The following is a 7629-nucleotide window of genomic DNA, read 5'->3' on the forward strand; positions in this document are numbered from 1 at the left end:
TTAAGTATACCAATGCTAGTTGTGATTTTTCCTAGAACTATAACTCCCATGGCAAGTTGACTGATTTCAATGTTAATTATGAATAGTTTCATCACTTTTCTTTTTTATTGAAATTGATATCCACAAAATGGTAGATAAAAGCATTATGTTGTAATGGATTGACAAGAAGATTTATCATTGGAAAACTGGGTTCCAATCCAGCCTCAGATGCTTTCTTGCTGTATAATTCTGGGTGGGATCTTAGTTTCCATTTACTCATCTCTAAATGAGGAGGTTGAACCCAGCCTCCTCCATGGTTTCTTCCCATCCTAAAGCTGTTTTTCATTGAAAGCCTAGTCATATTTTTATAGATGTTGATCTGATCCCTATGTAGTTAAGAAAATGCTTTTCTACCAGAAAAACCTGTTGAAATAATTTCCCCCTGACTTTCTTGTTTTCAGTCTAATTTGGGCTGTATCAACTTTGTGGGGCCAAGGCAGTGTTGAACAGATGCTCTGAGATGACTTCATTTTAGGTGCAGCCTCAGACAGTTTTCTCCAGAGATTCCAGTGATCCAGATTCTTTTTTGGAGGGTGTTTATCTACTGTAATCAAACTTAAGTCTTTTACCTTATGATACTCAAAAGTGCCATATTGAGGTCAAAACGAAACACCAACTGAATTGTCTAAATCCAGATATCACAGACCTATTCTTCAGTTTTTTGATCATCAGTGGTTCATTTGTGAGCTCTCCCTTATCCCAGACTTTAAAGAATTTCCCCCAGGGTGCCTCCTTTGGTGCCCTGTTCTTGCTTGCTCTAGGTCCTGTGATTAAAAAGTAGCTGAAGTTCTTGGTCTCCCAAAAAGAGAAAATCTACCTGCTTAATTCTGTACCTGGCTATGACATCCTGTCAGACAATTGGTTACTTAGGATTTCTACCTGAAGTCCAAGTGAACTAAAGTTGCATTTTCCCTGCCTTTCTCCTCACAGAACAAATTCCACTGATGAGGACAGGTGTAAAAGAAAATGAACTTTATTTGTGATTTTTGATTAAAGAGAATGAGGGAGTTTTCATCACAAATGAGAAACCATGAAGGCTTATAATTGGTAGGTTAATTATTTTACAAGAGACAACCCTATAACATTCTTTCATCATGATGGTATGATTAGGAGATGTGGCTCAATTTTCAAAACTGGAATTAGAATTGTAAACCTAAAGCAGAATTATCTTTAATCCTTTTCTTCTTTATATAGTACTAGCCAAAGATAAAAAGAATTAGAGATTCAAAGAACTGTCTGGTCAGAATTATCTTTATTTCTGAATTAGACTTCTCAAAATGCAAAAAATAAATTTATTTTGGTTTATTACAATCTCCTAGATATTGAACATGTCTTCCAAGTCAAACATGTTATGTTAGAAAGTACTTATTTCATCTGCCCTTTCTTGAAATGGGCCACAGTGTATTTATATGCCCATCCCAGAATTTATTCTGACACTTGCTATTGTTTTTTCACCTTTCGAATGAATTCAGTTGTTCATCAAAGGTCATCGTATTTTTTTCAAAAGTGCTATTATAGGGCAGCTAAGTGGCGCAGTAGATAAGAGTGTGGGCCCGGGAGTCAGGAGGACCTGAGCTCAAATCTGGCTTCAGACACTTAATAATTACCTAGCTGTGTGGCCTTGGGCAAGCCACTTAACCCCATTGCCTTGTAAAAACTTTTTAAAAAGTGCTGTTACTAGTTTCTTAGGGGACAAATGGGCAACAAACATATAAAAGCTGTTATGATCATTTTTCACTTTATTTTAATCAATAGTTATAACAAAATTAGGTAATATACCTAATATGAAGGTAATTCTATATTGAAATATAAAATTTAGGTTCAGAATTTCTTTTAGCTTTTGAGGTGTTTGAATTGTACAGCACAAAAATGTAAATTCTCTAATCTAGTGATGTCCTTAGTCATGCTGTTAAGGGTTGAGCTGGCTCTCATTAACTGAACAGGTTATTATCCTAGCCAACTCGAATTGTATGAAGATCTGTTCTGTCAGAGATGTTTAACAAAGAAGGGAACATCTACAAGAGAACTGAACTAGAAAATCAAATGTCCTAGAAGCTTTTCTGAACCAGACTGCATCAGAGGATGTCTCAGACTGGACTACTGTATGAGATTTAAATGAACGTGGTGTCATTCTCAATCCTCTTTTTCCTCAAATGGTTTCTAATTCCCCCTACTTACCAAAGTACAAATTAATGAGCATTAACTATGCACTCTGTTCTTGACCTGAGTCTCCATTTCTGAAGGGTGTAGAGGTCCCTGGCAGGAGCATCTTTCCCCTGGTTCAGATGCCAACTTCTATTTCCAGATCTGATGGTTAGTTAATGGTTGAAAAGAAGGCAATGGGTTGTTTGAAAAAGTCAGTGTTTGGCCTACTAATGAGATGTAAATTCCCCCACCTTCCCTAGTTTCTGTGATTGGATTCGTTAGCACTCCCTGTACCCATCATAGGTGAGGTTATCATGGAGATTCTGTGCAGTCTGGAGGCCTGGTTTATAAACTAATAGAGGCTAATTTGGGGTTCAACTTGAAGGGTGTTTTTTTCTGTCATATCTTATATTAAAAAACAAATAGGTGTTGGTGGGTCCCACAGCCAGGACATAATGGTGTGAGAGAGAAATGGGGGCCGGGGTGACCCATGCTTTCCGGAACTTCAATCTGAATACACATGCTGAGGGATATCAACAAGGTGAAGCAGTCTGTTGCCCTCATGTACCCCACCACCAAGAGCCTGATCCAAGAGGTAATCAACCTCCACCCAGAATTAGAGGAAATAAAAAGATGACAAGCTGCTCACATTGTTAAAGGAAGTCTGTGTTAATTCCAAAGATCCTATTCCAAATGTGCAGGTAAAAGATGCCAGTTTACTGCACTCAAAGGAGCTCAGACTTCAAAAAGACAATTGCTTTAACCTCATGATTTCCCAGAACATTCCCAAAGGCAAAATTTCTGTGGTGGAAGCTCTCATATTACTTAACAGTCATAAACATTCTCTTGCAGCATGGACTGCACTGCAGTGAAAAATAGCCCAGGAATATTATCGGTAACTGAGAGATGTCAAATCCCTTCTCATGTTCGTTGTTGCTTTTTATGTAAAGATCTTCCCTGCCAATGATGGAAAGAAAATTATCTAAGTGAAAGAAACCATCAGAAGCATTTTCCACTCCCCACGTGCACTTGTCCTAGTCTTTCCCTCTGTAATCCATTAAATCATGTTGTCATTTGGCTACAAAAAAAATATAAGAAAGCCCCAAAGGATCTTGCCACTGTCAGTTTGCTTGCTGGTCTACTCCCAGGCTGACCACATATTGAAGGGGGGAAAATCAATATTTCTAATCAAAAGTTCTATCAACTTGTAATTGAGGTTCTTTGAGTCTGGTATGTTCACCTCTGCCCTTAGGTCTGTGTCTCTAGACAAAACTGAAGGGAGACTGTGTGAAACAGCTTAGCCCTGTAATTTGCATCTGTAAGGCTGACTTTGAAGTTCCATAAACAATCAGTAAAGAGAAAAGTCTGGAAACTATCCTGGTTATCTAGATAAGAGACTAAAGAAAATCTTGCCTTTTTGACATTTTGGCAGAAAGAGGAGACAGTAGTCCTAGGGCTAATTGGATCTTTGTTAATTCTGGTATACGTGGATGGGTTTAGAGAATCATAAAATGAACAATGACATCTTTATGTACAAATTATGTACAAATCTGTAACCCAATTGGTTGGCCACCAAAAGTTTTTTGATGCTTTCTTAAAATTCTATAAATATTGATTATTCAATTATGTTTTGGTATTCTCAAAGTTGCCTTCCACCCACGGGTTTTAGTTAGATCCTAGAGAATTAAACTTCATTTTAACTTTATTATTTTATTTTCTTTAGCATAAGACAATTAAGGTAAACCCTGTAAACCCTCCCTTTGTAGAAAATGTCCACCAGATACAGAACCCTAGAAAATCATCTGAAAAGCTATTTGAAATAATTAACATATTCCACAAAATAGCAAGATATAAAGTCACATAAATCATCATTGTTTTTATATATGAACAAGAAAGCCTAAGAGATAGAAAGACATTCCATTTAAAGTAACTTGGGAAACTACTTCCCAATTGAACTTTATGAACACAATTACAAAGCACTTTTAAAACAAAATCAGTTCTAAACAACTGAAAAATGTCAACTGCTCATGGTTAGGATGAGCTATTACCAAAAGTGACAAATCAACCATATGGAATGACTTATTCAGTGCCATGGTAATGGCATTTGATTGGTAATCAAACGACCAAACAGCTATTTTATAAAGCTAGAAAAAATAGTAAAAGATTCATGTTGATAACAAAAGGTCAGGAATGTAAATGAAAGTGATTCAACCTTTCTGGAGAGCAGTTTGGAATAATGCCAAAAGGGCAATAAAACTTTGCATGCCTTTTGATCCAGCAATGCCACTACTGGGTCTATTTTTAAAAAAATTTTTTTATCTCAGGTTTTTTTTTTTTATTAAGGCAATGGGGTTAAGTGGCTTGCCCAAGGACACAGGGCTAGGTAATTATTAGGTGTGAGGTTGAATTTGAACTCAGGTCTTCCTGACTCCAGGGCTGGTGCTCTACCCACTGCGCCACCTAGCTGCCCACCCTCCCCTGCCCCCAGGTCTATTTCTTGAAGGGTAGAAAAAGGGTAAACATGATGATTGGTTTTAGATTGATTTTAGCTGGTTGATTTTAGAAAATTATGGAAATATTTGAACCTATAAAGGAGATACTATATACCTCCAAAGAAATAACTGGAATAGAAATATGTGTACTATGGTTTTACATAAATGTATTTATGGATGTGTTAAGTTAACACATAATATCTATATATCTATATACTTTTATTTATATTTAGATTCATATGTATTCACATTATATATGTATCTATATATAGATAGATGATGGATGTATAGATAAAGAGATAGAGTGATAATTTTAATTGAAGCTTTCTCTAGGGCAGAGTGGGGAGGAAGAGAGAACAAAATTAAAAAATGCATAGTAGAGAAAAAAACCTGGAAGTAAGTAGTAAAAACCTGGGTAGTTTTCAAAATAATGTATAGTATTTATGACATAGTTTTTCACAAAGATATTAACAGCCTGAAAAGGAAATTTATGATTTTATTTTGAAACTCTGGTTTATGTTCTAGGAACATGAAAGTGTTCTTTTATTTCTCGTTTTCCATTTCCTTAGAAAAAAATTTTGAAAAATAATGTTTGAAAAAATATCATTAGAAACTTTGGAGAGAGCAGTGTTAATTGAATGATGAGCTTAGAGTCAAATTGTTTAGGGGTTAAGAAGAAAATTGGAAGAGAGAAAGTGAACACATTATGAGGGCATTTTCAAGGAGTTTAATCACAAAGCACAGAAGAAACATAGGATGTTACACATGGCACATGTTTTCAGACTTTTTCAATACCTCAATCAGTTGTGATGAATTTTTTTGCCTTTCTATAAAATTCCATTTGTCATATTTGGTAGAAGTGGTAAAGTTTACTTTCAGATGGAAAGAACTAGTTTTGCAAAGGCATGTAAGCTAATGATGGAATGCTGAAAATTGGAAGTCAATAAATCCAGTCAAACAAAATGAATAAATCAATAATACCGTGGCAGGTACTCTGCTAAGCACTGAGGATTTCAAAACAAGACACAAGCAATAGAGGCTCAGTCTCCAGGGAACTTACATTCTTTTGCCTCCCATTGTCTGTAAAGGGCAAGGGGAGGAGAGAGAGAGAGAGAGAGAGTTAGGAAGAAAAGTCTGGAACTCAAAATCTTGTAAAAATGAATGGAAAAAACTTAATATGTAAATGAAATAAATGAAAATAAAGTGCTATTAAAAATAAATTCACCTGTTTTAAAAAAATTGATTTTGATTGAATATAGGGGAAGCATACTATTTTTCACTTTCTTTTTTTCCCTTTTTATTCAAATCTCCTTGTCCAAAATGACCAATGCAGGAATGTTTTTCATAAATGCACATATGTAACCCATATATATGATTGCTTACCATCTCAGGGATGGGGGGAGAGTTAAAATGGAGGAAGGGATAGAATTTTGAATTCAAAAGTTTAAATAAAAATGTTTTAAGATTAGGGAGAAATAGCTTCTAGGGCATGGATACAGGACATAAGAAGATAACTGAGATATGGTGGTGAAATCAATAGAATCAGAATCAGAGCCCAAACCAGGAGGAATGGTCAGCCTGAGACTTTCCTCAAGGTGATGGTTCTAGGAAAAAGTCATAAATGGGAGAAAGGAGTCATAGAAGGAAAGGGAATCTCCAAGAAAAGAAGGGTTGTTATATAAGTACATTAAGGATATCAAGGGGACAGTTTTGATGATAGATGAATTGGGGAGGAAGAGACTTACAGCAGGGAGTTCTGTTAGAAATGCTACTGCCAACAGATGGTGGATTCAGAATGGAGACTATGCCATCTATCTTTTGATATTGCTGGTATTTGAATTCACTTTTACTTGACTCTGCATATTTAGAGTCAGGAACTTGTTCTTTGATACAGTGGAAAGAGAATAGGAGGAAGAGAAAATATTACATAAATTTTTGGGAGGGAAAAGCTATTTCAACATCTTCCATGAAAAGTTATGAAGTTAATATTTGAGATTAGGAGAATGAAATGAGAAAGATGTGAGCTTTTCCTCTCTTGCTCCCTTTTCTCTTTTTAATATACTTATATACATACATGATACTCTTTCATCTATCAGTCATTGTGTTAAATGAAGTGTTTTCATCTAATAACTATATTATTATGTGTTCATTATATATATAATAGAAAATATATTTCTCTATGTATTTAGAAATATTTCTAAAATATAATATAAATAGCAGAAAAATAGAATTATTTCTCTAATGAGTACTAACTATTTCTTTCTTTTCACTTTGGGTTATTTGTTTTATTGCAATCATCTGGAACCAAACCCACAATATCTTTTGCAGTATGTCTATAATAGACCAATGAAATCAATGATTTATAAAATATCAAGTTTTAATAGCAGTTCCATTAAACTGAATGAAATATTTTTTACATTTCAACTGGAAAAATGATTGTGGAAAAATACTTTTTCACATCTTTTAGGTTCAAGTACAAAAATTCAAATATATATATGTACATTTTTAACTAATTTTCCAATGACTCAATGATGATTTATTTCAATGATGAAATTAATACTTATCTAACTTTTTAGATATGAAGAGTGAGGGAGGTTTTTTTTACCTTTTTGCAAGGCAAATGGGGATTAAGTGGCTTGCCCAGCCACACAGCTAGGTAATTATTGTCTGAGACTGGATTTGAACTCAGGTACTTCTGACTCCAGGGCCGGTGCTTTATCCACTACACCACCTAGCAGCCCTCAACTTTTTAGTTAAATAACACGTTATCATTTGGTTTTAGTAGACAATTTATCTGACAAATCATCATAATTTGCTCCAAAAGACTACAGAAATAGAAATGCATGCAAAAAATTCTCTTGAATATTTTAATGTTCTTCATACATGATATAAAATTCAACTTTTCAAGACAGCAAATAAGAGAATTTTATTTTTTGATTCTGTGGATGTTGCT

At 34.8% G+C, this 7629-nt stretch overlaps 1 pseudogene; it reads left to right on the forward strand.

Moving 5' to 3' along the window:
* The first annotated feature begins 2604 nt into the window (after positions 1-2604).
* Positions 2605-6740, forward strand: LOC141504107 (NADH dehydrogenase [ubiquinone] 1 alpha subcomplex assembly factor 4-like; annotated as a pseudogene).
* The last annotated feature ends 889 nt before the right edge of the window (positions 6741-7629 follow it).

Source organism: Macrotis lagotis, unplaced genomic scaffold (genome assembly GCF_037893015.1).
Source record: "Macrotis lagotis isolate mMagLag1 unplaced genomic scaffold, bilby.v1.9.chrom.fasta BILBYCTG106, whole genome shotgun sequence".
Taxonomy (NCBI): domain Eukaryota; kingdom Metazoa; phylum Chordata; class Mammalia; order Peramelemorphia; family Peramelidae; genus Macrotis; species Macrotis lagotis.